This window comes from Lethenteron reissneri, chromosome 19 (assembly GCF_015708825.2).
Source record: "Lethenteron reissneri isolate LAM-NWPU_2019-01 chromosome 19, ASM1570882v1, whole genome shotgun sequence".
NCBI classification, from domain to species: domain Eukaryota; kingdom Metazoa; phylum Chordata; class Hyperoartia; order Petromyzontiformes; family Petromyzontidae; genus Lethenteron; species Lethenteron reissneri.
In genome coordinates this window covers 10,951,495-10,979,168 of record NC_083797.1, presented here as the reverse complement: position 1 = coordinate 10,979,168, position 27,674 = coordinate 10,951,495, and the positions used below count along the sequence as shown (strand labels likewise).

At 46.3% G+C, this 27,674-nt stretch overlaps 1 long non-coding RNA gene across 1 annotated transcript; it reads left to right on the top strand.

The window, feature by feature from the left end:
• Window positions 1-19,004: 19,004 nt before the first annotated feature.
• LOC133344060 (uncharacterized) lies at window positions 19,005-26,081 on the top strand. The gene is made up of 3 exons (XR_009755308.1): window positions 19,005-19,188; window positions 19,607-19,791; window positions 24,322-26,081. It is a non-coding gene; the product is annotated as an uncharacterized LOC133344060 (long non-coding RNA).
• Window positions 26,082-27,674: the final 1,593 nt, after the last annotated feature.

Genomic DNA, 27,674 nt, shown 5'->3' with positions numbered 1-27,674 from the left:
TTTGCTCCCTCCGTAGGCTTTAGTGGGGAATATTTTAGGAAAATGAAGAGTTGTCTCTCCACAACAGCTGTGCTAAAGGTTGAGAGGGGTGGGTGAGGGGGGGGGGCAGGTCTCCCGAGGCACACACATCGACTGGTGGACTCTCTTGCCTCTTGGGGGCGAGGGTTCGAGTGCGTTGGGGTTTTGGTTTGGGGGGGTTTTCAAAGGGATTTGACTTGATCAAGGATGACCATTTGAATGCAATTAGTTGGCGTACCACGCAGATGGGGAGATGTTTGGTTGATTCGATACTGTTTCGTACGTCTACCGTGTCACCGTTCGGCACGTAACGAATGCTCGCTTGAAGTTACGCATGTTCGTGTGGCTCTAACGTCTGCCTTGTAAATCCCGTACACGTAACTCGATCCAATGTGGCGAGGGAGTTAACATCTCCCCACCGTAGCGCCCCATTATGTTTGGGGATTCTCCCGTGGTGTAATGGTGACTGACCACACTGGACTTGCAATGCAGAGGTTGCCGGTTCGATGCAATCTCGTGCCACGGAAATTGAGACAATGGAGCAAGTTTCAAAAAATCCCTCACCCCCTCCTCCTCTGTCCGCCCAGCAGCACAAATGGGTACGGCACACTCGGTCGATCGGTTGTTCACGTGTGGTGGGGTAAAGTGTGGGTACCCCCCATCTCTTCCAGAATATTATTGGAAGATGTGGAAGAGTAGGCCAAAAACACCTACTAGAGGGGGGGGCCTCTAGAACCCCCTTGAGTGGAGGCCCTTCTACCAGCAGTGGAACGAGCGAGCGATTGGAGAGATGCATATTTCACAAAGTTCACTCTTGTCTCTCTCAATGCGAAGTGCAGGTCACTTCGCATTGAGAGAGAAAAGAGTGAAACATTGACGTCAGCATTTGTTTATTGTTGTTGCCGGATAACCCGAAAAGAATCAAACAAGAACGCTCACTTCTCATGTTGCATTTTCATTAAACTACGCTGAGGTTTGCCACTAATGGTAACGAATAAATGCCACTGCAAATGTATGCATCATAAATATCATGAATGTCTCTCCCCAACGCGTATGACTATTTTAGTGGCATTTTGAATTTCCACGTGTATTTTTACTCACATTATCTACAAATACAGGCGGTCTCCTGTTTACGACGGTCTGATTGACAACGACCCGCATTTACGACGCGTATATAATGCCACCATGGATCGATATAAGAAGCATCTTCCGACACGACTCCGGACACATTAGAACAGAGTGGGGCTGGTTTCCGATCTGACTTTGCCGTGGAGCTTTGATTATTCTCAGGTGTTTTTGTGGATTTTTACCTCTTAAACCCCGTTAGATGTGAAAAATACATCGGCAAGTCCGATTTACGATGGGGTATCCAGGAACGGATTACGTCATAAAAGCGGAAACTGTCTTTATTCATAAATTCATGGGACGCTTTTTTACTAGAATCAAAATGATAATGGGCTTTGCCCCTTTTAGGCTTTGCCCTTTCTGGCAATAAAACGGGAGGTGTTCAGATGTTGAACCACCAAATAGATATACTCATTTCAAGGCATCGGGTCTGTATTAACCACATATAACTGTGGTAAAACATGAAAACAAACGCGCTTTGATAACGTGTGCATCGTCTTTGAGACTGATTGGACCTGTCTCGAAAGCAGCAGAGAACACCAAAAGGCGAACAACACAAATGCGATGCAAAATATTTAAACATCAAGAGCTCGGGTTGAGCAGCTACATCTACTGGACCGTTTTGTTCCGTTATCGTTTCGATAGCCTTTTATCTTTTCATAATTTGTTATTTGATTTTACGATTACGCTTGTTGACCCAGGAATGCCTCACCAAGTCGCAAGGCTATTTTTCAGGACGATTGCGATGTGTCATTCCAAGTCCATGGAAGTGTTATAACAAGGGTCCCCTCCATTTACCTGACACAGGGAAAGATCCCCCCCACACCCATTTAGCTTCATAGACTGCGGGGGGAAGGTGCTTCTTGCGAGCACCTTTTTCACGTCAGCATAGCACGTGGGAGGATGTAGGACTTCGAGTCCATGAGCCAAGAGCGTTTGGTCGGTGCCACCTGCGGTGACGAATGCTACCAGTAGCCACTGTGAGAAGTGGCCACCGTGGGCATTAATCTTAGGGCATGTTACCCGGCTGTTTTATGGTCAAGCTGCCCATTTTATTTTCATGTTCTGTGGATGTACAGTGAGGAAAAAAAGTATTTGATCCCCTGCTGATTTTGTACGTTTGCCCACTGACAAATAAATGATCAGTCTTTAATTTTAATGGTAGGTTTATTTGAACAGTGAGAGACAGAATAACAACAACAAAATCCAGAAAAACGCATGTCAAAAATGTTATTACTTGATTTGCATTTTAATGAGGGAAATATACTGATAATTTCTTTGTCAGTTGGCAAACGTACAAAGTCAGCAGGGGATCAAATATTTTTTTCCCTCACTGTATCATATCACAAACAATATTTTTTCAAAAGCTTTTTGTTTATCAAGCGTACTCTGGTGCCGTTATTTAATGACATTTTTCTCACGAAACGGTACCACGGTGACCTTGCTATTAAACTTACGTGCGATCTCGGTATACATGGATATGTATATCTGATTCTGATTCTGACATGTATTTGTACAATAATTTGCCACACAGGGTGGTACCGATAAGCCCTTCTTATGCCAATGATTCAAGGACCATTGCTTTTCACTCCATATCACACATGGCACTCATATAAGGCTTAGTTAACCTAGGGGAGGCCATGGACAAGAAACGAAGAAAACAAGGCAACATGTATGCATGTTGAACTTCTTTAGCACTGTACATTGCCAACCGTGCTTATTGGAAGTCCGTTGGAAGGACAACGCACTGAAGGCAAATACGCAGTTAGAAAGAAATTAGTTTTAAATGTCGATGTGTGCATATGCAGGTGTGTGTAACAACAGTTAGTGTGTGCACGCATGTGTTCATAACCACATTCCTGCGGAGGGAGCTGGTAAGAACGTTAGGTTGCTCGGTCAATGGCCAGGGTCAACGGCGGCGTGGTGTATTCCGCAAATATGGCCGACTGTGAGGGCGGGCACAAGCCAGCGTGAGTAGGTTAAACGTTGAGTTTTATAAGGGCACCATGGGGTGACCAGCCCCTCCTCACCCAGCCCCACCCCTCCCACCCCCACCCAGCCCCACCCTCCCCACCCAGCCCCTCCCGTCCCCACCCAGCCCCTCCCTCCCCACCCAGCCCCTCCCTCCCCACCCAGCCCCTCCCTGCACGATGGACGGAGGGACACAATAATCCCCTGTGGGCTTGTGGAACCAGGTGGTTCCTACCAGTAACATACCACTTGCCACTGCTATTATTCATGCCTTGAACTCAAACCTGACTCTTTTATTTCCTGAAGAAGATTCCAGCCCCGGGGGGAGCGAAACGTCGGTGCACCGTGCGGACACCAGCCGACAGCACGCGAGATGGCTGTTGCCGGTTCACTGCCATGCATGAGGACAGGTGGGCAAGGAAATTACTCGCGCCACGTTTCGGCCTCTTCCCCGTTCACATTCTGGCCTTGGCTCAAGCTGTAAAAGCTCGGCCCAACACGCCCTAGCCATCTGCGCGCAACAGATTTCGGTCGCGTGCGGCCAATACATTACGGATGTCTCGGTCTGAGTCCCAGCTGCGGGGATGTCTGTCGGGAAGAATTTCCCTGCACTGCCAGCAAATAGTTTATATTGCCAATGGTCACGTCGAGGCAATGGCCTGATTTCTGCCTGAACATATCTCACAATCTATGTTGGCCCGATTGTCAAAGGACATATCGGCTACAACGGCTCTGTGCGCGAGTGGCGGCGTAGAACTACTTGAGGAGCGGAGGCACAGCGGTTAGCGCGCTGCGCTACGAACTCGGCCGCTCAAGTTCGATTGCCGCTCATGTCGCCAACACCGGTGACGATTATCTGAAGCGGCCGTGGGCCTCCTCTAGGTCGACTCAGCCTCAAATGAGTACCTGTTTCGGTGTGTAAAGATCGCCACGAGGGAGACAAAGGTGGTCTGACATGGTGCTGGCCACCCATCACACTGTGTGTCATGCCGGCCTTCATAGGTGCTTCATAACAGGACATGCCCCAAAAGTCTGGTAAGGCTATATGGGGGATAATTTGTCTTTTCGTATCCGGCTTAGATTCAATTTGCTCAATTAACTGGACAGCATTGACCTTAGTTAGTACTTGGGAAGGTGAGCAGCCAGGGCTTGACAGGAGTTGTAGGCATGCCAACAACCCGGGAAATACAGGTGCCTCCTGAAAACGTCTTGAACACTCGGGGAAGCTTCCCTGGCTTAATAACATTCACATCAATTATCATAATTTCCAGCAATGGATCACTTCAGTGTCTAAACTTGTCCAGGCATTCCTCACGTTCAAGTCGACCTTAAATGAGTGCCTGGTACCAGTGCCGTCCATGGGGGGGGGGGGGGGGTGAGACCCGGGGCAAATCCCACCGTGTGGGGCCCCCGATGCCTTCAAACGAAACCGGTGTACACCATTGGAACCTCATTTGCCAGTAGAAAAATATGATAATTGTTTTTATACCCTTTTATCTGGCAACAAAACTGACACCTTTTTTTACAAGGAGTCATGTTTGCATATACCACAATTCCTGCAGTCGAAATGCAAACAAAAAACACAACTCTGATAATGTATGCACTGTCCTTGAAGTTGATTGGTCCACACCCGAGACAGCTTTCTGGTCCAACACCATGTGAGACTAGGCTCTAAAGAAAACTGTTTTTTGTTTGCATTTCGACTGCAGGTATTGTGGTCTATGCAAACATGACTCCTTATAAAAAAGGTGTCAGTTTTGTTACCAGATAAAAGGGTAAAAAAACAATTATCGAAACCTGATGTATTACAACTCACACCGTGATGTCGAAGCGCGGGGTCCCCTTAAAGCGCGGGGCCCGGGGCAGTCGCCCCGATTTGCTGTACCCTAGGGACGGCTCTGCCTAGTACAGAGGGGGCAGATACGAGCACTGGGGAGGCAAAGGCAGCCACACAGAGTGCCGCTCACACCAATGCTCTGTGTGCCGTGCCTGCTCTAACCGGCGCCCGTTAATAGCACGTGCACCTCCAGCCTATGAAGCTACGCAGGAAACGTTTCTTGTACAGTATTTGTTTTGTTGTGGGTGTGTGTAAGAGAGAAACCTCTGTGGTTAGTACTCATCTCTGTTAAAGACCCTGCTTGATCCATCAATGGAAATTCCACATTGCTACTGGACTACCCTTTCACGGTTGCGGTGCGTTGCGTGGCTCTGCAGTGCGTTTTCGGTTGCGCGGCGTGTTGCTTGCACGACGTCCAAGATTTCGTTCGGCGTGCAACTAGATAAGGTGGGTCCCTGAGAGGGACCGGGGTCTCTTCGTTCTGCAAGCTGGAAGCTCCACGTCTACAACCTGGACGCTCCACGTCTACAAGCTGGAAGCTCTACGTCTACAAACTGGAAGCTCCCCGTCTACAAGCTGGAAGCTCCCCGTCTACAAGATGGAAGCTCTACGTCTACAAGCTGGAAGCTCTACGTCGACAAGCTGGAAGCTCAACATCTACAAGCTGGAAGCTCTACGTCTACAAGCTGGAAGCTCTACGTCTACAAGCTGGAAGCTCAACGTCTACAAGCTGGAAGCTCCACGTCTACAAGCTGGAAGCTCTACGTCTACAAGTTGGAAGCTCTACGTCTACAAGCTGGAAGCTTTACGTCTACAAGCTGAAGCTCTATGTCTACAAGCTGGAAGCTCCACGTCTACAAGCCGGAAGCTCTACGTCTACAAGCCGGAAGCTCCACGTCTACAAGCTGGAAGCTCCACGTCTACAAGCTGGAAGCTCCCCGTCTACAAGCTGGAAGCTCAACATCTACAAGCTGGAAGCTCCACGTCTACAAGCTGGAAGCTCTATGTCTACAAGCTGGAAGCTCCACGTCTACAAGCTGGAAGCTCAACATCTACAAGCTGGAAGCTCTACGTCTACAAGCTGGAAGCTCTACGTCTACAAGCTGGAAGCTCAACGTCTACAAGCTGGAAGCTCTACGTCCTACGAGGCATCAACACGTGGCCGGGGACCCGAGTGAGGGTCCGACCCTTCGTAGCTGTAACTCCTACATATAGTGTAGTTAGCTGGGTGGTCACCACCCCAGGCTGTATCTGGTAACAATAAATGTGTTGCCTCCATAGAATAACGTCTGCGACCCAGCTGGACTCACTACACCTGTATATTTGGAGTTTGCATGCCTCTCTCCCCGTGGTCTCGTGTATTTTAGTCCGGTTTCCCTCCACATTTAGAAACACGCGTTCAGATTGTTTGGCTGCCAGAAATGTCCACGCGATAAGCCACTTGGTTGAGCTGTCACTTGCGGCCAGTTCACTTCTGGAAATGATCTCGAGAGCTCAGCGGGCCTTACCTGGTAAATATATATTTTTTATACGTTGTATAGGTATTCGTGTAAACACGTGTGTGCATGGGGCGAGCGTGGGTGTGCGTGTGCACGTAGAGTTTATTGATTATCTTGTAATAAATCGATAAAGGTGCTGCCCTGCAATTGCCGGCTCATGCCACTGCTTGCAGATGGGCCTCCACGAGAGGGAAATTGAGACAGCCTTTTCTCCGGGGTATTTTGGCCAACTCTTACACACTGAGCGGACGTCTTTCGGAAAAAGGTGGGAGTTACCGACGCTTTACCCCCCCACTGCTGATCATCTGATAATTATTAAGAGGGATGCCCATTAATCGTACAAGGAAGTGCGCTGAGTCTCAAGACCTTCACAGGAGGATGCTGCATCGACATGTTTAGCATGAGAGAGGAAAACAGAGTAGTCAGAGCAAACCCAATAACAACTACTAAAAGCTCCACACAAATAGATTCGAGAATCCATTACTGTCATGCCAACTTCTGACCACCTTGCAGTCCAATCCTACCACGCCTGGTATTCCTATTGCAGTATTAACCAGGCGTAAAAAGCCTGCTTCGCATTTGAGATCAATTGAGATTGAGGTGCATTCTGGTTGATTTGATCATATGTAAATAAAAAAAACACATATTGGTAAGATGCGCACATGCTGTATAACTGATGTGCATTTGTCCATGTGGCTGTATGCAAGTTTCCCAATAGTAACCACCAAATATTCACGAATGTGTAAGTGAAATACTAAAGACTCGTCGCAGGATCGCGAGAGGTGGCGGTGGATTGGTGGGTCGTTCATCCGGCAGTTGAAAGGCCACGGCTGCTGCTGCTGATGATGATGATGATCCTGGAAACTATTTTTGAAAGGACCCTTAACAGGGCAGCTTTGATGACATGATACTCTATGCCATTGGCCCATTAGTTCTGAGTGCTCCGTTGTTAATGTGTCGGCTGTGGACGGTGCACTTCTGAATGCTTTGCCCACCTGAGGCGCATTGCCTCGATGGTCTGTGACGGTGCAACCAGGTGTGAAGAAGCGCCATCCACCCCGGGGGAATTTCATCATTTCCGTAAGAATATTAAATACGCCGTGAAACCCCGTGTTGGATTGCACCGTCTCCTGACCTGGAGTGCTGGCAATTCCCCGGGTGAGATTGGAACATGTTTGTGACTTTCAGACTGGAAAAGATTGACTGTGAGGCACCGCGTTGCCTGCCAAGTCCCTTTAGACACGATTTTAGTTTGTGGTTATTTATTTATTTAAAGTAATTTATTAACTTTTATGACACTTTACATTTTCCGGTCCACTTATTGCAAGAGCAGTGGTGCCACTGCCTCTGGACTGGGAACGACGGTTTCCTCATTTAAGGAACACCCCTTTGCCAAGGCAAGGAAACACACCCTAGCAGGGAACAGCCCTGGTTTGATCTGATTTACCATCATTGACCAGGGTCTATCCACTGCTAGTTCAAGGACCGTCCACTCCGTCGCCGTTTTGAATGTGATACCATCGGATCCAGCTCCTGCGAGTGAACGGATTTCATCGCTCCATCTCCTGGTGGGCCCTCCTATTGGTGGCATTCCGTCCTGTGGCTGTCACTCCGTTGTTAGCCTCGCTCACCAGCGATCGTCTCTAGCAGCAAGCAAGTCCTTGCCAAGTCCATTTACTTTTCTTCATGGTCATTCCGATGTATTTTGTTTGGTTTTGTTTTATATGTGTAATGACATGATGACACCTGCTGGCTGGAAAAGGAAGCACAGGTATGGGCACCGCTAAAGGCAACATCCAATCTGAAGTAGAGAAGTATCTGGGGCAAAGGTAATGGGGGGGGGGGGGGTTGGCGAGACGCTCCGGGAACCTGCTCGAAGGTTCCACGATGGGGCATGGCCAGAGGCGAAGCCTAGCTGCATCTGGGAGGATATAAGCAGGGCCGGACCGGGTCTCGGGGTTCGTGTGTGGAGTCTTGGGTACGGACTGCGACGCTGCTCGCCGTCAACTCTCTCCGTCGTCCGGCTAAGTGGAAGATCTCCTGTGGGCTTCCATCACCATCCTCGTCATGACGCTAGCCAGCGGCATAGCGGAGAGTGGACGGTGGAACCACGCCGAGTGATCGGCCGTGTGGGAGTAGCCAGTAGAGACGCTAATATCTAAGTGTTGTACTCAGAGTGAGAAAGATAAGGTTGGCCTGTGTTGTGCCCGTATATGAATAAAATAAGAAGTACCCTCTACACGAAGTGTCTCGGAAGTCACTAATTAGATATGTTTATAAAAGGTATACGTATACTGATTTCCTGGGCAAACAAAAACAAAATGTGTTAAATAACTACACCACCTAAAGCCGTGAATTATGTTCGATTATAGTTTACAAGAGGAACAGCCTATCCAACGGATTGGGTGATGCGATCCTGACACTTGACCCTCACCAGATACTCGCCAAATACTCACCGGACGCTCATCGCTCACCTGGCATCGCTCACTAATCACCACTCATCACTTACGTGACACTCACAAATCACGAGACACGTGCCACTCATCACTCACCTCACACCTGAGACATTCACCTGAGTGGTATGTGTGGTGTGGCGGGCATCAATCGCATTCAGGGTGAAGACGACTTCTTCATCTACGCCTTGGCAGAGTCATCATCAACATCAACACCAATTGCCGAGGATTGTCATGCAGCAGTTTATTCCAGAGATGATTTCTTCCGAGGGCAGCTCATCAGAGCAGTAACATCGCCGTGCTTTCAGAAAAATAGCAATTTCACGCTTCCCAAGATGAACCAAATCAACGCCGCTTCATCCCTATTAAAGTCAAATTAGCACTTGCTGTACATTCACAAATATGTGAGAGCTCATAAGCAATAACATAAAACAATATTACGATTTTTCCAACCTAATATTAGGCTAATTTGGTGCAACAATTGTGTTTTAAAGGTCCTACAATATAGGCTATTGGGTTAGGGACATCTTAGGCTTGTAATGATTCGTCATTTGAAACACAAGCAGATTCTTACAGTCGCAAGACTTGCCGCAAATTGTGTCACACCTCGGTGGTTTTAAATTCGTAGATAAATGTTGCACATTCACCAGAATGGCAAAGGACGAATAAAACCCGCGAATTGCGACAATTCGCCGAATCACGAGCGAGGTGAATCGATGCATGCCTCGTACAATATGTGACATCAGGAGAACGGTTCAGACATCGCTCGCCACCCGTGTTGGCCATAGCTTGGCACGGAACTCGATGTCACACTGCGCCAAGCACTTGCGCCACCGCTCCGCGATGATCACTCGCACATTAACAAGCTCCTTATTATTCTCACGCTGACAAACACCTGCATGGCGTAGGCGGTGAAGATGAGACGTGTGTTTTCATTATATATATAAAACACACACGCGCGCGCGTATACACATTCCGTCTCGTGTATCGTAAGTCAGTCGCTCCTCTAAGGAACAGTAAAAATGTAAATTGCGTTTTTTTCTTCCTTTATGGTGCCGGGGAATCTCAGGCGCGTCCCGTGGCAGCCTCGATGCGACACAAACGTCAAGCGAATCCCACCCCCCACCCCCAGCCGCATCTGCAGCACCGACTAACAAAAATTGTGTTTTTGTTCCTAGGTAGTAAGTGTTATTTTCTAATTGCTTATGCCTCAAAAGTACTGAAAATGGATATTATTCCCCACAAACTTTGCTTTTGTGACCAGGACACAAAAGCAACATGTTCTTGGTTCTTTAGGTAAAGTCACGTAGAATGGAAATAATAAAATAAAATAAAAATTTTATATAAAATTATCTTTTTTTATTTCCATTCTACGTGACTTTACCGAAATAACCAAGAAGATGAATCCCTGCAGTCACGAAAGCTTTAAATCGAAATTTAAAAGCAACGTTCATAATCCACTCCATTAATAAGAATGTGTAACAAATGTATTTATGTTTTGTTCCTGGGTAGTAAGTGTTATTTTCTTAATTGCGTATGCCTCAAAAGTACAGAAAATGGCTATTACTCCCCACAAATGCATATGCTACGGGCCCCGCACTTTCAAGGGCCCCGCGCTAAAAGCTATCAATTCCGTTTCAGTGATTCTGCACTTGCTCTATTACTATAGTACTAAACCGCCTTCAACTTTTATAAACGACTGGTTGTTTAAGGTTAGCGATTTATCGTATTATCTGGGCTGTATTGCGAATGAAAAAATACAATTACTTTACTATGCAAGTTAACAAATTGTCTTTAAATTGTTTTTATTTAGGGCCTCTTTATAACAAATGCTACAGGCCCCGCACGAGCTTAATCCGGCACTGATAATGATATAAAAACATATAAGAATCAAAACAGTTTTTTTCCGGATTTGTTTTCATGTTATTGAGCCAATGGATTTTTTTTTATCAGATGGTAAAACCTCTAAACTAATGTAACAGAATTAACACTTTAAAACGTAGGGTCTATTTTCTCTGTGCGCTATTAATATTGATTGAAACATTCCCAGTGTCCTTGCAGAGCAATTTGTCCTATTTTAAGGTCAGTTATGCTGCTAACATTCATTGAATTGCCTAATGTTTCCAGACATCCAGCGTGCACAGGGCGGTTGCTAAATGTCATAGACTCATTCAGGTAAGGGGATTTCGATGTGACCGAAGGTGATATTGACCTTTGATGGTATTTTAGCTGGCATTAACATCACAGCTTTTTACGGAATAAAGTTCCTGGATATTCATTTATCATAACCCAGAGCGTAAGGGCTCATGGATTAAACACATTCCTGCGGAGGGAGCTGGTAGGAACGTTGGGTTGCTCGTTCAATGGCCAGGGTCAACGGCGGCGTGGTGTATTCCGCAATATGGCCGACTGTGAGGGCGGGCACAAGCCGGCATGAGTAGGTTAAACGTTGAGTTTTATAAGGGCACCACGGGGTGACCAGCCCCTCCCCACCCAGCCCTGCCCCTCCCACCCCCCACCCAGCCCCACCCTCCCTCCCCACCCAGCCCCTCCCCACCCTCCCCAGCCAGCCCCTCCCCACCCTCCCCTCTCCACCCAGCCCCACCACTCCCATTTATGGATGCACGACGGACGGACGGACGGACGGACACAATAATCCCCTGTGGGCTGGTGTAACCAGGAGGTTCCTACCAGTAACATCTCATAATCGTGGTGATGCCTCTCAAGGCTCGGACATCGGACTACTGCTATGACTCAGGGACGAGAGGATGACCGCTAAATGAGCCAACAACAGCATTTTCTGATCGCCCATCCAAAAACTGACCAAGCCTGACTGATCAACTACATAGATGGAAGCTGCAGGGTTGTTACTCGTGGCCAAAACACGTCCGTTGGTTTTTCCCACGCCATTTTAAAAGGTGTCGGTTACCTTTATTCCCGGTTGAAAATCACTCTTGATAAATATTACAACTGATCCGGTCCGGTGCGCGGCTTGGAGGCGAGCGTTTGTGGATTGCGCAGATTCTATGAAATTCTCAAAGTTGTACGCTTAGCTGTGAGGTGGCCATGAGCTCGCAGTAAAGCAGGTGAGTTCATAAACCCTTGAAAAAAACTAACATAATTTCAGCTTTTAATACCCACGGTATTCGCTCACTCTCAGAGAGAGAGAGCAATTCAGACGCGCGAAAAAACACAGACAAGGAAGAAGGCAGCCGCGCTGGTGAATTGGCACAAACAATTGGCCAAGTTCTGCGGTCCTCTCTATGTTAAGGTGTTATTGGCCAATTAATAAGCACCCAGACAAAACCAACAGGTGCAAGGGGGCGACACCAGACGGACGGAACAGGTGGTTGTCCACATTTTTGTTGTACGACCTTCTCCTGGCGAGCCACAGCTATGGCTCATGCACAACGCCCGCGGGAAAGGAGTTTCACAACAGGCCACGTGATTGGGTTTTACTGGTAGGAACCTCCTGGTTACACCAGCCCACAGGGGATTATTATGTCCGTCGTGCAGGGAGGGGCTGGGTGGGGAGGCAGGGGCTGGGTGGGGAGGGGGGGGCTGGGTGGGGAGGGGAGGGTGGGGAGGGGCTGGGTGGGGAGGGGCTGGGTGGGGAGAGTGGGGCTGGGTGGGGAGGGGAGGGTGGGGAGGGGCTGGGTGGGGTGGGAGGGGTGGGGCGGGTGGGGAGAGGCTGGTCACCCCGTGGTGCCCTTTTAAGACTCAACGTTTAACCTACTCACGCCGGCTTGTGCCCGCCCTCACAGGCGGGCATATTTGCGGAATACACCACGCCGCCGTTGACCCTGGCCATTGACCGAGCAACCCAACGTTCCTACCAGCTCCCTCCGCAGGAATGTGTTCTCTGGGCACTTTGATATTCCTCGCACACACGCGCAACACTTTACAAAGGAACTGGCCAAGCCACATAACCCGATGCACGGTCCACATCTGAGGGGATTAAAACGCTCTCTTATAGGGCTTTGCTGGAGAAATAAATTGCATTTCATTTTCCTCAAATAAATCACGGTACGTGTTGGTAACACACGGATGATGCGGGGTGTTTGAAATGTCTTTTGATGTGCTCGCGCTGCAGTAAAGATGCTAAATGACTTAAGTGGTTGTGGGATGCCTCTGACACGAAAAGTCTCCCAAGAGACATCAACAAATGGTCGGTTGCAGCAAGCCCCCGTCTAATATTCCAGTGTGCGTACACTAAATATAGACGAGAATTTCTCAATGCCAAAGCGTCGGCAGTGTTTTTTTTACGTGGTGCAGACATGGCACGGCCAAAATTGCATAACTGGTCAAGATGAGAGGAGAGAGAAGAGGGGAGAGAACACTGGAACAGCCATTTTATGAAGGAAGAATAATTTTTTAATGTTTGTGCCTAAGTGCAAACATAAGTACGCTTAGGTTTTTTCGGTAAAGTCACGTAGGGAAAAATAAATAATGAAAATAAATAATAAAATGATAGAAATAATAATATAACTCAACTTATTATTTATTTTTTTTTTTTACCTACGTGACTTTACCCGAAAAAACTAAGAGTATGAATGCTTGCAGTCACGAAAGCTTCAATTCTAGAACAAACATAAATAGTTTAATGTACTTGCAGTATTTGTAATAAGAAATGTATTATTGCGTAAATAATGCAGAGAAAGTGGGGGGGGGGAACTGGCTTGACATGAAACTGTTAAAGCGAACATCTGCACAGATAATCGTACAGTATATTTACTGCATTGTAATATGTGCTGCATACTTGTGTACACTTGTATAAACCGACTAAATGTTGACTACGATTTAAAATATTTTCGCAAGGGAAACATGGATATTTTGGGCGAAAATTGTTCCTGAGGAGTAGTTACGTTCACGTGTTAAGATGTTGATTCTCTCTGAAAGAGTTTACCGTCAGATATTGAGGGCAGAATTGGAGAAAGTAGTGTGGCAATATCAGCACCCCCGATTATACACGGTTGGCTACTTACGGTGCGAAAGAAGTTCAACAGACATGCAATACAGCATCATTGCGCCAGACGAATGTTGGTGGGCGTAATGGGTCTCTGTACAAGGATCCATACTCTGGGTTTTTTCGATAAAGTCACATAGGTAAATAATTTAAATAAAGTAAATCGCTACGTTGTCCCCACCTGAAGAAGGACGCTTGTGTTGCGCCCGAAACGTCGTAATTTAATTTATTTAATTTTTTTACCGACGTGACTTTACCGGAAAAAATCAAAGAGTATGAATCCTTGCAGTCACGAAAACTTCAAATCTAGAATCTGTACAAGGACCTTAAGTTACGGTAAACTGTGAGTGAGTGACGCAGTGGTGTGCTCATTGTCACAGCCACGCCATGTGACGCAGTAGCCAATGATAGGTCGATGAGGTGGTGACGATGAGGTGGTAACGATGAGGTGGTGACTCTGCTGAGAGTGTCATCAGGGGCCTTGTGGTAGCGCAAGAGGATTTCAAGAGTGCCTGCCCTACCAACGGGGACTTCACGATCTTCTACGGGATGCCCAAAACACCCATTACCACTTCTGCCAATGCGGCTCTGATGTAGCAGCTGCGTCCCGTGATGCCTCAAGGGAGTTGGGTCGCCATGGTGGCGAGATGTTAACTACCTCGCCAGGAATACAACAGGGTCGGGGGTTCGATCCCAACCCTGACAGCTTGCTGTATATTTGGAGTTTGCTTGTCTCTCTCCTTTGGTCACCGGGTTCTCCGGTTTTTCCCTCCACATTTAGAAACGTGCATTCAAGAGTATTCAGCTGCCATGAATTACCACGTGATAAGCCACTTCGTTGAGCTATCATTTGTGGCCTGGTCGCTTATGAATAAGATCTACACAGCTCAGTGGGCATTACCTGGCTAAATAAATAAATAAACATAGTTTTTAAATCTTTTAAATCGTGTCACTGCCATTATGTGTGGACTCGCAGCCGAACAACGAAGTGCCCGAAACGAGAGTGTTGTTCGTACCGTCTCGTGCAGACGGGCTTTTATCTTACATTGTTGTCTCATGGTCGATTGCTGTTGTTTATGTTTTTTTATTATATCATATCAAAGGTTATTGGTGTTGCGTCCACCCTCCTCACCCACCAGACCCTCGCACTGAGCTGCAAATTAAACATCCCTTTTTCCACAGTGCATGGATACAGAAGCCGGGAAGAGTTCAACTCGGATTCACTCTCTCTCTCTCTCAACTTTATTCACATGCTATGAAGAATGGCCGTTGCTCAACCCATTGCATTTTCATATATTTTTCTTTTTAAGGCCACGGTGGCCATGACCAATGTGTTGAATCTTCCGTAGTTAACGAAATAATAAATCCTGGGACATGACGCCACAGAACTACTTGTAGACACAAGACGATTCCAGCTTCGCGACAAGGCTCTGTTAAGCAAATATTGTACGAAACTTATTGCGTGCTGATTGCGGAACATCCTGGATGATAAACTTAATACAGGTAGGAACAACAGGTTCCACACTGATAATTGTTTTTTTGCCCTTTTATCTGGCAACAAAACTGACACCTTTTTTTTACAAGGAGCCATGTTTGCATAGACCACAATACCTGCAGTTATAATGCAAACAAAAAACATAACTCTGATAATGTATGCACTGTCCTTGAAGTTGAAGTCAGGTATATGCAAACATGACTCCTTGTAAAAAAGGTGTCAGTTTTGTTGCCAGATAGAAGGGTAAACAACCAATTATCATATTTTTTACTGGCAAGTGAGGTTCCAATGGTGTAAAGTTTCCACACTGCCCACCAGGGATTATTTGTCTGTCTGTCGGTCGTACATACACGGAATTGCGCCCCCCCATGCCCCTCCCCACCAAACACCAAGCTACGCCGCGATTGGTTGACGATGTTAGGGAGGGTGGGGGGGAAGGGTCAACATGCCCACTCATCCAACTGCCACTTATTGGCCCTCTGGACGTGTCAATCAGTTTATGGAAGCAAATTGTGGATCACATTTTGACCTGAGGACGTCATTAGCACAGCCAGGCTCGTTACAAACGCCGATTCGTTTCATTTGTTCACCAAACGATGAATCGATTTTTTTTATCGAATTACGATGCTAGTTTCCGACAATCGATCACATTTCCGTGGTCGGGGAATGTGGTGGAGAGGGGGGGGTCATTCCACTTCTCCTGCGCAGACCCCAACACGTGTACATCCCCAGTGTACGTCACTGATGGCCGCGTGCACGAGACGACGGGCGATGAAGACACTTTGGCAAGTGGGGAAGTGCCCCTCCGTATATACCGCGAACACTAACACCCAGAGTTAATTGAACGCGAAGTGGACCTTTTATAAATGTGTCTTTTTTTACGTTTATTCCGTTGAAATAACAACGGCCTGACGACCGGCGGGAGCTGAATGTATTGCACATGGGAAGATACGCGATTAATTAACAAAGTGCCAAGTTCAATAAATGCAATTAACTTTTATCGGCTATTACCATGGCCCCGCTCTGTTTCAAATTTCCGCAGTAGCTGCGATTTTTTTTGCTGTTGTTTGGTGATGGACGACTCCCAATGGGAAAGGGTAATTTTGCGTTGCAAGTATTCATTTTTAACTGTTACGCTCGGCAAACAAAAATAAAACAAGCAGAAATGAGTTAACATTATACAGAACGTGTGAACAAAACATGTCTTTATCTGAGGATGTGGGGATGACGGATGGGAGGGCTGACACAGGAATTGACGCGTTGCCTTCGGGTGTCACCTGTCCTAGTTTTCCCAGGATAGTTCTCTCCTTTGACGTAGCCGTTCTGTGAAATACAGTATAGTCTTAAGTCTTCCCTCCCGGATCATTAAAAGTCCACGTTTTTTGTCAGTTTCATAATAATAATGATGCTACACCACTTGCGACAACGTAGTTCTCCCCTCCTATGGCATTGCGAGATATTCTGCCCAGCGTGATACGTCGCAGCTGTTATTTGTCTTCACCACACAGAGCTGGCCACCCCAGGCGGAGTTACGAACTCGCAGACTTGGGTGTTAATTCATGGCCAAGGCTAACATGAGTGAGTGCTATCTGAATTGCATTCTTGCGTGTGGCAACCTGTTAAGGAGCTAAATGCCAATATCGAGGTGTGCTCACCGCGAGAAGGTTTCAGGAAAGGGTTCATGTAGTGTTACTATTCTGCCACTGAAAGAGTGCAGACTATAGGAGCTTCCTATATGGTCCGTAGTCTATCGATATCTGAGTAGATATTTTATATTGTTTGAATCTACAAAGCGCTGAATGAAGAATGAACTCTTTGTGGCAGCAGAATAGTGTGATGAGATGAGATGAGTTGATGAGGATGGTAGTCCACGATGAATGTGACGATGCGTGAAATAAACGATGATGAGAATGACAGTGAGTGGTTTATGACAATAATGAGTGTGATGGATGGGTAGGAAAGTTGGGAAGAGGGATGGAGTTAATGATGGAGGGATGGGGACAGGGGGTTTTGGGTAAACGAGCGATATTAAGTGATATTCTTAGGTTTTTTCGGTAAAGTCACGTAGGTAAAACATTAAAATTAATAAAAGTAAAATAAAATAAAAATCACGACGTTTCGGAGGCAACACAAGTCTCCGTCATCAGGTGGGACCGTCACAGCCAGATTTGCTGCATCAACTTGCTTTTAAGGGATTACATCTTGAATCATTGCCTCACTTGATGCAGCAAATCTGGCTGTGACGGTCCCACCTGATGACGGAGACTTGTGTTGGCCTCCGAAACGTCGTGATTTTTATTTTATTTTACTTTTATTAATTTTAATGTTTTACCTACGTGACTTTACCGAAAAAACCTAAGAATATGAATCCTTGCAGTCACGAAAGCTTCAAATCTAGGATAATAAGTGAGTTGTAAGCGTAGAACGAAAAAATACAGTATGTTGAACTTCGTTTGTATGTAGCCAACCACTCATCTTCACCAATCCACACTGACCAGCATGGTGAAGTACAGTCAAACAAACCTCCATGGCCGAGACTGCGTGGTGGAGACGTCCATGCACGAGTGGAATCACAAAGGGCTGCGAGAAAATGCGTAAGGTATAGAAATTGTGTAATGATGCTGATCACGACTACATTCTATATATCAGCTGAATGCTATAGTTTTTTTTTATACTGGTAGGAACCACCTGGTTCTACCAGCCCACAGGGGATTATTGTGTCCGGCCGTCCGTCGTGCATCCAAAAATGGGAGGGGTGGGGAGGGGCTGGGTGGAGAGGGGAGGGGTGGGTGGGGAGGGTGGGGCTGGGTGGGGGGGTGGGAGGGGTGGGGCTGGGTGGGGAGGGGCTGGTCACCCCGTGGTGCTCTTATAAAACTCAACGTTTAACCTTCTCACGCCGGCTTGTGCCCGCCCTCACAGTCGGCCATATTTGCGGAATACACCACGCCGCCGTTGATCCTGGCCATTGACCGAGAAACCCAACGTTCCTACCAGCTCCTTCCGCAGGAATGTGTTATATATACTGTCATTATATTTTAAAACAACGTAGATGTTTTTGTTGTGTGTCTTACTACAGTAGCTAGAAATACTTTTTTAAAATACAGTCTACCACCTGGCTTAATTGTATAAGTTAAAAGTGTTAATTATCTTAGATCAATTAATGCATCTGACACTTTGATTTGCTTCAAAAATATACCATCTCCGAGTCGTGACAATGTCATTAATGGCATACAAATGCATGCTGTTTGTGTAACTGGAAAATGTACCAATATGTGACATTTAAAATGTAATTTGTTTTGTTGTTTTTATTCACAGCGAATAATAATGGGGAGAATATCGCCACGCACGCTGCCTCTGATGCTCAAGTTAAATGTTACACGAGGCTCTCCGCGCAGTCGTTGCAAAATCACGTGGGTGCGAGAGAACAAACAAAACGCGTCGTTTTAATCGAATCACGTCACATCCGTTAGCCCTACAGCATCAACAAGCATGATTAATAATGCTGCAAATAACTTAATTGTGAAAGAGAAAAAAAAATTTTGACAGCTGAATCGGAAAGAAAAGAAAGCGTCGCTGCATGTGTTTTCTCGGGTTGTACAACCGGTTGTTAAACCTGTTGCACGCCCTGAGAAAACTGAGAAGACACAGGAGAGCGATACAGAACTACAAAACCGGAGGCAGTTGTAAAAACCTTTTTTTTCCATAAATACAGACACATCATTTATTTTTGGCTGCGTAACGCGGAGGGATTCTCCCGGGTCACGGGGTCAAAACGAGGGATGGGAGTCCATTCAACCAATCGTCATCCCTCCAAGAGCTGAACAGTGAGTATTTACTTTCTCGGCAGTCGTGGGTGTCCGTCACGTGGAGAAACGTGAACATTTAATTTTTAACAAATACAGTATAGTCCGATCTCTCGTAACGCTGCGCGTTTTCATAATTGTATAAAACGCGACGAATCTATTCGTGACCACGTTTAAAAAATATATATATAACGCGTGTGCGTATTAGATACAACGCGACTGAGTGAACAGAACTGCGTCGCGCCAGTAGAAATAAGCAGCTGCGCGTCTGCCTCGGCGTAGCATCGCACAAGGCGGCGGGGATGCTGCTGGATGCTTTCCAGATGCTTATCCACGCGCCTCGGTCTTTGTTTTGAGCCTACGTACGCATCTCACGCGTTATCGCGCCCCGTGCTCATTATAACGCGAATTTGTATCCCCATAACGCGGCTTTCTTCAGGAACGCAACTACCACCGCATTATCGGAGAACGGGCCTGTGTCCGCGTATTTGTTGAGTGCGTTGGAACGGCGGCACGGCGGATAACGAGCCTGTGAGCCCGGCGATGACTCGGATGAGCGGCAAGCGATATCTGAACCCAGTCCTGGGTCTCCTCCCTCCCTGCCAACCTGCAACGACCGTCAAGGTGAAGCATGGTCAAACATCCCCCCCATGACTGACAAAGTGTAACGAGCCCTTCGTCATCCAGTATTGAACATCCGTAAAAAAGAGCTTCATAGCCAGTTGGATTCCTCCTCCAGTATAAATACATATTCTGAGTCTGAGTAGCAGCTTGTTGAATAATGATAGTTATTATTATTATGCATTTCTACAATCTCTTTTGCATCACTTTTATATCTATTTGTTCTGATTAAGCCTCAATGTATGCACGGCAGTGTGTGCATTCACACATCCCACTCCCCTCCCACGCGCACGTCGATGAATCATTATCCAGAACCTCCCCACCAAAATCCTGAGACAATCTCCCCTCTGGAAACCAAACCCGTCTCCACGCAACAATATCACGCGGTGACAAGACGTTAACTCCACAACTTGACACGGGTCTAATAGTTGCATCAGCAGGGCAACGGGGATAGATGTCATACAAGCGTGGTGAGGTGTCCCAAGTTGAGCAAATGTTCACCACGGTGGCGAGATGATGAGACTCCCCGAGTTGGGCAATTTCTGCAAGATGCGTACGGAAACAGATGTCAAATATCTTCTTGGTTCTTTCGGTAAAGTCACGTAGAAGGGAGATAATAAAATAATAAAAATAAAACAATATTTTTATTAAAATAATAAAAATTAAACAATATTTTTATTATTTTATTATTTCCCTTCTACGTGACTTTACCGAAAGAACCAAGAAGATGAATCCCTGCAGTCACGAAAGCTTTAAATCGAAAAAGATGTCAAATACCTCGCCTGATGCACAGGAGGTCGTGAGTTCGATCCCGACCCTGACGCCTGTACGTTTGGAGTTTGCATGTTCTCCCCGCGGTCGTGTGGATTTTTCTCTGGGATCTCCGGTTTTCCCCTCGACATTCAGTTACGTGTGTTTAGAGTATTTAGTTGCTGTACATTTTCACGTGAAAAGCCACTTCGTTGGCCAGGTCGCTTCTGAAATAAGTATAACCCGTAAAAACAAAGTTTTTCACTCTAAATCCTTTATATGCGTGGTGGCTAGAGTCCTCTCGTCCTCTGGCTTGAGATGGCTGCCACCTATGGGTCAGATGATTGTCTGCAGTATTAAACAATTGGTAATTAAAGATTTAATTTGTTTTCCCTAAACAGTGTAAAATTTTGGAAAAAAAATTTCACGAACAGTAATTGTCTCGCGCAACGAGTCTGTGTGCAAAATGTCAGCTCGATTGGATCACAGGAAGTGGGTTAAAAAACGACCGAAAGGTTTGCACGGTCGTAAGCAAGCAAGCACGCAAGCAAGCGAACTTAATATAAAGGATTTAAAAAGAGCTTTATAGCTCGGTGGACCTTAGCTGGTAAAATGTTTATTGTTTCGTTTTATATTCTTGGTTCTTTCGGTAAAGTCACGTAGAAGGGAAATTATAAAATAATAATAATAATAAAATATTTTATAAAACAATAAAAATTCTCACGACATTTCGACTGATGTGGATTTCACACCTGATGACGATTGCTTGTGTTGCAGTCGAAACGTCGTGATATAGTTTTTTGTTTTATATATTTTATTATTATTATTTTATTATTTCCCTTCTACGTGACTTTACCGATAGAACCAAGAATTTGAATCCCTGCAGTCACGAAAGCTTTAAATCTAATTGTTTAGTTTTAGTTTAACAGGGAGGCTCACGGAGGCTGACGGCCGGCTCATGCTTAACCCACAGCGAGCATCTCACAGGCAAATAGACTCCTCATTGACTTTGAAATATCTCTCACGGCATCGTTGCCTGAAATCCATTCTCATGGCCCGAGTATAAACTCTTAATAGTCGCACAGCTGTGGTTGCAGAGAACTGCCAGCCCTCTTCATGGCCCCCAGGGAGCTCAAGTTTCATGGGTTTTGTTTTCCCTGTGGGCAGATGCCTCACGATTTGAAGCTTTCGTGACTGCAAGGATTCATACTCTTAGGTTTTTTCGGTAAAGTCACGTAGGTAAAAAAGAAATAATAAAAATTAAAATAGTTAGAAATAAAATTAGAAATTATTATAAATCAATAATTTTATTTCTATTATTATTTATATTATTTAATGTATTATTATTATTAATGTTTTACCTACGTGACTTTACAAAAAAAAACTAAGAGTATAGATGCCTCACCATCGACCATTGCCGAATGTGCATTCGAGATGAAGACGCTCGGAAACGTGCGATGCTGGTCACAGGCGCTTTTGAGGAACTGGACGGTGGCCCGCAGCTGTGATGCTGTGCTCTGGACGCGAGAGTTGGTGGTGTGCCACACTGATCTGTTAAGTTCCCACAGACTCGATGAGCCCCAATGTGATTATGATGTAGCCAATTGGTTGATTCGTTAACCCATCTGGGTGGCCCTGTGAATCTTGGCTCGTTGTGTGTGAGCTGTAGGAGTTTGGGTTTCTCCCACGTGCAACGCTCATTAACTAGTATGCTGGTTCCTCCTGAAAGAGAGTCTTGAGGCTTGGCTAGACCCTTATGGGGTAAATGGTGGCGGCGGTAGCAATGGCGCTGTGAACTCGGCAAACCTGAGTTTGATTTCTGGCCTCAAGCAACATCACTGGCGAGAGTTTATGTATCGACACCTCATTCACAATGTGCTGATAGTTTGCATGCTTCGAGTGGCATTGCAAACACGAGACCGTCGCTGCTCTGCCGCTGATGAGATTGGACCCACGACGGCGCACCGCAGGAAAGCAGAACCCGTAGAACAATGTCCCATGAACATTGTTCTGTGAACAATGTCCCGTGAAAATGTCTTGTGAACAATGCCCCATGAACAATGCCCCATGAACAATGTCCCATGGACAATGCCCCATGAACAACGTCCCATGGACAATGTCCCATGAACAATGTCCTGTGAACAATGTCCTGTGAACAATGTCCTGTGGACAATGTCCCATGAACAATGCCCCATGAACAATGTCCTGTGAACAATGCTCCATGAACAATGTCCCATGAACAATGCCCCATGAACAATGTCCTGTGAACAATGCTCCATGAACAATGTCCCATGAACAATGTCTTGTGGGCAATGTCCAATGAACAATGCCCCATGAACAATGTTCTGTGAACAATGTCCCATGAATAATGTCTACGAACAATGTCCCGTGAACAATGTCCTGTGAGCAATGTCCCGTGAACAATGCCCCGTGACCAATGTCCTGTGAACAATGTCCCGTGAACAATGCCCCGTGAACAATGCCCCGTGAACAATGCCCCGTGAATAATGTCCTGTGAACAATGTCCAATGAACAATGCCCCATGGACAATGTCCCATTAACAATATCCCGAAGCGACGCTCTGTAAGCGTGGAAATCACATCGACTAAAACCCTTTAAGAAAACATGTTTTCCGTCGGTTATGAAAAATATGCGTGCTCCAGTCTGATAATTGACCTGGTCAGAACCTAACCCATCTCGTTCCTGTTACATAAACACATGGCCTGTTCGGTTAGGCTGTTGGTAAATCATCTCTGCCCACCATGTCTTGTCTGTGACAAGATCGCCTGGAGTGTGACTGACCTCGTCAGATCTATGCAGGGTAGAGGCACTACAATGCTTGGATGGACAACCACCGCACGAAAAGAAGGCTTTGCAGGACTATGCGGTGGGCAGTGCACCAACATCCATTGTTGTACTGTGCTTCTATGCTACCACGGCTACGCACCCCGCTGTCACCAGCCACACTGTTGAACGTGGTGAAGTATGGTCAAATAACCCTCGCGACCCCGGACACGTGTGGGCTTGTAATATGCATGCGCATTGTTGCTTACTACGAACATTGAAAATCGGGGGAAAATGAGAAAAAAAAACTCCTCACTATCATTAACACAGCCTCAAAGCAGGCCTACGGTATTGTGAAAACTGACGTGGTAAGCTGACATTTAAGGCAATGGCCCTTTTGTCAGAGCAGGGAGTAGCAAGTGTGACTGACAGCGCGGTGGATTGACAACAGTGGTAAATCTGCAGAAAGCTGGCGTGCGAACAGGCGTGAACTGACATATCCGTGACGAGATAATGAGCAGTGTAAATAAAAGGCTTGAATGAGCAATGCCACTGCACCTGTACGGTGGCAGCCCGGGCTACATCAGCGGCTCTGAAGAAAGTTCCTCGAATGGACGTATAGCTCATTACGCAACTTTGAGCGATGACGCCAGGTGTGATCGCAGGACTGCAGCGACTCCACCTCCAGCCATCCGCCTCCCGACCCCCTTGTGATTTGATGTATCGTGGTTATTAAGGGGGTCACGATTCAATTCCAGAATCGATTTGTTTGTTTTACTTTACAGCGAGGTATATGCAGTGACCTCTGACGCCCACTGGCGTCACGGTCACCACCGTTATACAGAGGGTACATGATCGGATAATCGTCATTTAGTTTTTTTACGAGGATGCACACGAGCAATTAATACATGTGACGCGAGCTTAAATAGTCAATTGATGCATCAGCGCATTGTAAGGCCATAGAGATTGTGATGATACATTTTTGTTGTGCGTGTGTAGTGTAATAGTGCCGGCTGGTGGACAGAAGCAGCAACTGTGGTGGACAGACAGCGCACGCGCCTGTGAGGCTGTGCACGGTGTGTTGGCAGAGCGGAGGAACTGGGGCAAGGGTCACGGAGGACCCCATCTGGAGGCTCCTGGAACCTGCTGGCAGGTTCGAGAAGGGAGGGGCGGTCAGGGTGGAGCCAGGCTGCGCTGGGAGCATAAAAGGAGTCGAGAGCGGGAGCTCGAGGCTGCCGGTTCTGGGAGTGGACTCGTCTCGTCGTTGCTGTCGTCTCGTCGCCATCGTCGCTAAATGTCTCGGCTAGATATTGCACTGCGAAGGAAAGTAGTTGGCTATCTCAGCACAGCGCCGTCAGTGTTAGACGGCCAGTGTTGTGTACATGCGAGGCTGAGCTACTGTGGAGAGTGTGCAGACGAGACCGTGAAAGTTGATGATAAAGAAAGTGCCTCCTAGAAACTCTGTCTCTGAATCGTTGACACTGCACGTGTATGCCACTACCAGCACAATAGAGTACAGGATAACTCCTCTGTTCCACGGTGATGTGGGGGGCCAATATCACAGATCCTATTTGTGATTTTACAAATATAAAGAATAGGGCCACGGATAATAGGAGTTTTCTTAGGTCCTACATCTCCCATGCAATAATACGAATCGTGGTCAATGAGAGCGCAGATAATATTAATTATCCTCTGTTTCAACCGTCATTGTTTTATTATTTGATTCTGATTCTGCAGTCTTTGAATGTTCATAAAAGGCTTCGATTGAAAAAGTGTGCAAAGCGCACACGGCTGCCCGGGCCACACGCGAGATATTGCTGCTTTCACTTGCCACGCTGGATGTGTCTCGCTCACACAACAAGACAACACTTTATGCGTGGCCCGTGCCCGGCATGCTAAAGTGGTGGCCTGATTTGATTTGACAAGTGTGGGTGACGCCGCGCGAACAAAATTGATTCGTGCCTCCTGACGCCGTGGATATGAAAAAGCGGGCGGTCATTAGTACTCCGCTCACAATCATGTGCCATCGCCGCCCACCCAAGGACAAGTAGGTGACCTTCCCGAAACGACGTATCATCGCAAGGCATCTTCAACCCCACCCTCCACCCCCCGTGAAAAGCGGCGCCCTGCCAGAGAGCCACACTGTTCCGGTAATGATCTTGTAATTGTTTTGCCTGAAGGCCGCGGGACAGAGACTCGTCTCAAAGTGGAACGGGTATTTATAGGCCCGTGCGTTACGTCCGTCCAAGAATGCTGTGGCTGTGCGCCACATAGTTGTGCTTACTATTTTGACGAACGTTTCCGAGTAAGCAACTCATCTGTTTCAGGGATTTGTAAAAAAAAAAGTAAGATCGCATGTAAAGGTCGTACCAGGATAGTGTTAACTAATTGACAGTTCAACGAGAAGATTAAAACGTGAAGTCACTGGCTTCCTGCTCAACTGGTGGGGCAGTGCTCTTCACATGATGTTTATGCCTTTTATTGTGAAAATTCCGTCACAGTTCCTATGCTCATTGTTTCATTGGTTTCATGGCTTTATTTTGGTGATTTCGAAAAGTGTATTGGTTTAGCCATGTTTGTTTGTTGTAGTACAGAGTTAGACTGATGGCCTTAATCTAAGTTGTCTTGTGGTTGTTGTTGGTTGTTTGACTTGCATCCCACTGGGATTTTTGCACACAGCGTTGGTATACGATGTTTTTATCTGCAATATTTTGCTGTCTTTCCTTGGATTTTCTGTTTTCACTCAGTCACATATTCACTTTAAGATGTTTTTTTGTTCATGTTTTAGTTTTTTGTTTGTTGCGGTTGCACCCGATTCAAGAGCCGAATGGCTCACAGGGCTATACCTAATAAATGAACTTGAACTTTAACCTGTTGAGCCAATGGTGTAACTTCCAAATTCCCATACCAGTGCCACGAGTATCCATAGCACCATCACTGGTGACCTTCCACAAGTGGTTATGATTTTATTAACCTTGAGCTGAGTCATTCCCTGAGCAGGATTTGATTTCAAGACCTGATTGTTAATTGACAGCTCGGTGAAACGCGGCTCAGCGGTAGCGTGTTCGCCGCTTCTCTTAGAGGTTCACGGTTCACATCACCGGCCGCCCTGGTTATTGCTTCAGGTTGATTACCAACAACGGTAAAATATTTTTCACAGTCCATAATGTAAGCCATTGTGTGCCGGCACCAGGGTCAAACTTAGCCAATATAAAAAATAATAATAAAATTGGTCAAATAACGAATGTCAGTTCAAATTTTAAAATGTTTATTTCTAAGCTGTTTTATGAGGACCGGTGTCCATCATAGAGGTGTTTTGGGTTAGACAAATATATCAATGTGTCATTAAAACCCGCCACCACCCGACACAGCCAACAAATGCTGTGGATTCACTCTTCAACACACCCGTGGGCTAAAGTAGTGAACTATTTGTCTTTTGTCAACGTGACACTTTTTTACTGATTTGCCGTGTCGGGTGGTGGAGGGTTACGACACATTTATAAATAACGCGATCTAACCCAAAAACGTTGATTATGAATAATATTGGTCGCGAAAGCCTACGTGTTAAACAGCCAACTAGTAATTCTAGATTTGAAGCTTTCGTGACTGCAAGGATTCATACTCTTTGGTTTTTTCGGTAAAGTCGCGTTGGTAAAAAATTAAATTAAATAAAAGCCAACCAGTAAGGATTGTCACGTAAACAGAAGATGCCAATTCGACACTAGTACAGAACATCGGTGTGTTGGAGAGCCAAGCCACAACATTTACAATCTGAGTACTGTGTGGCTTGGCTCTCCAACACACTGGTGTGCTGTACTAGCGACGAATTGGCCACGTTCTGTTTACGTGACAACCCTTACTAGTTGGCTGTGTCGGGTGGTGGCGGGTTTTAACGACACATTTATACATTTACGCGATCTAACCCAAAAACCCCTATTATGAATGATATTGGTCGCGAAAAGCTGCTACGTGTTCAACTGAGGACCGGTGTGTTATGCTGCACTGGTGTACCGGTGTATTGTGCCGCCAATACCTCCATCTGTACCCTTGTCACATTGTGTTCACGGAGGGCAGTTTGTTGTGGTGCCTTCACCTCCGCACATCTCTTTAAGCTCCTGTGCGTTTCATTTAAACAATTCCAGTTCGAACTGCCCTTTGTTGCAGCTGCATGCCGTGTCACGCAAGTGTGTCAAAAAAAGGTTCTCTTTTACGAACGGAATGCAGAAAATCCAGTTATGCCATTTTGATTATTACCCAAAACAAGAAAGATCACGTTCACATGTTGTTTTCCTTCTGCCTCATAAACACACTGTTTTCTTGAGGTGTTGTTGAACGCGTGCGAATGACAACTG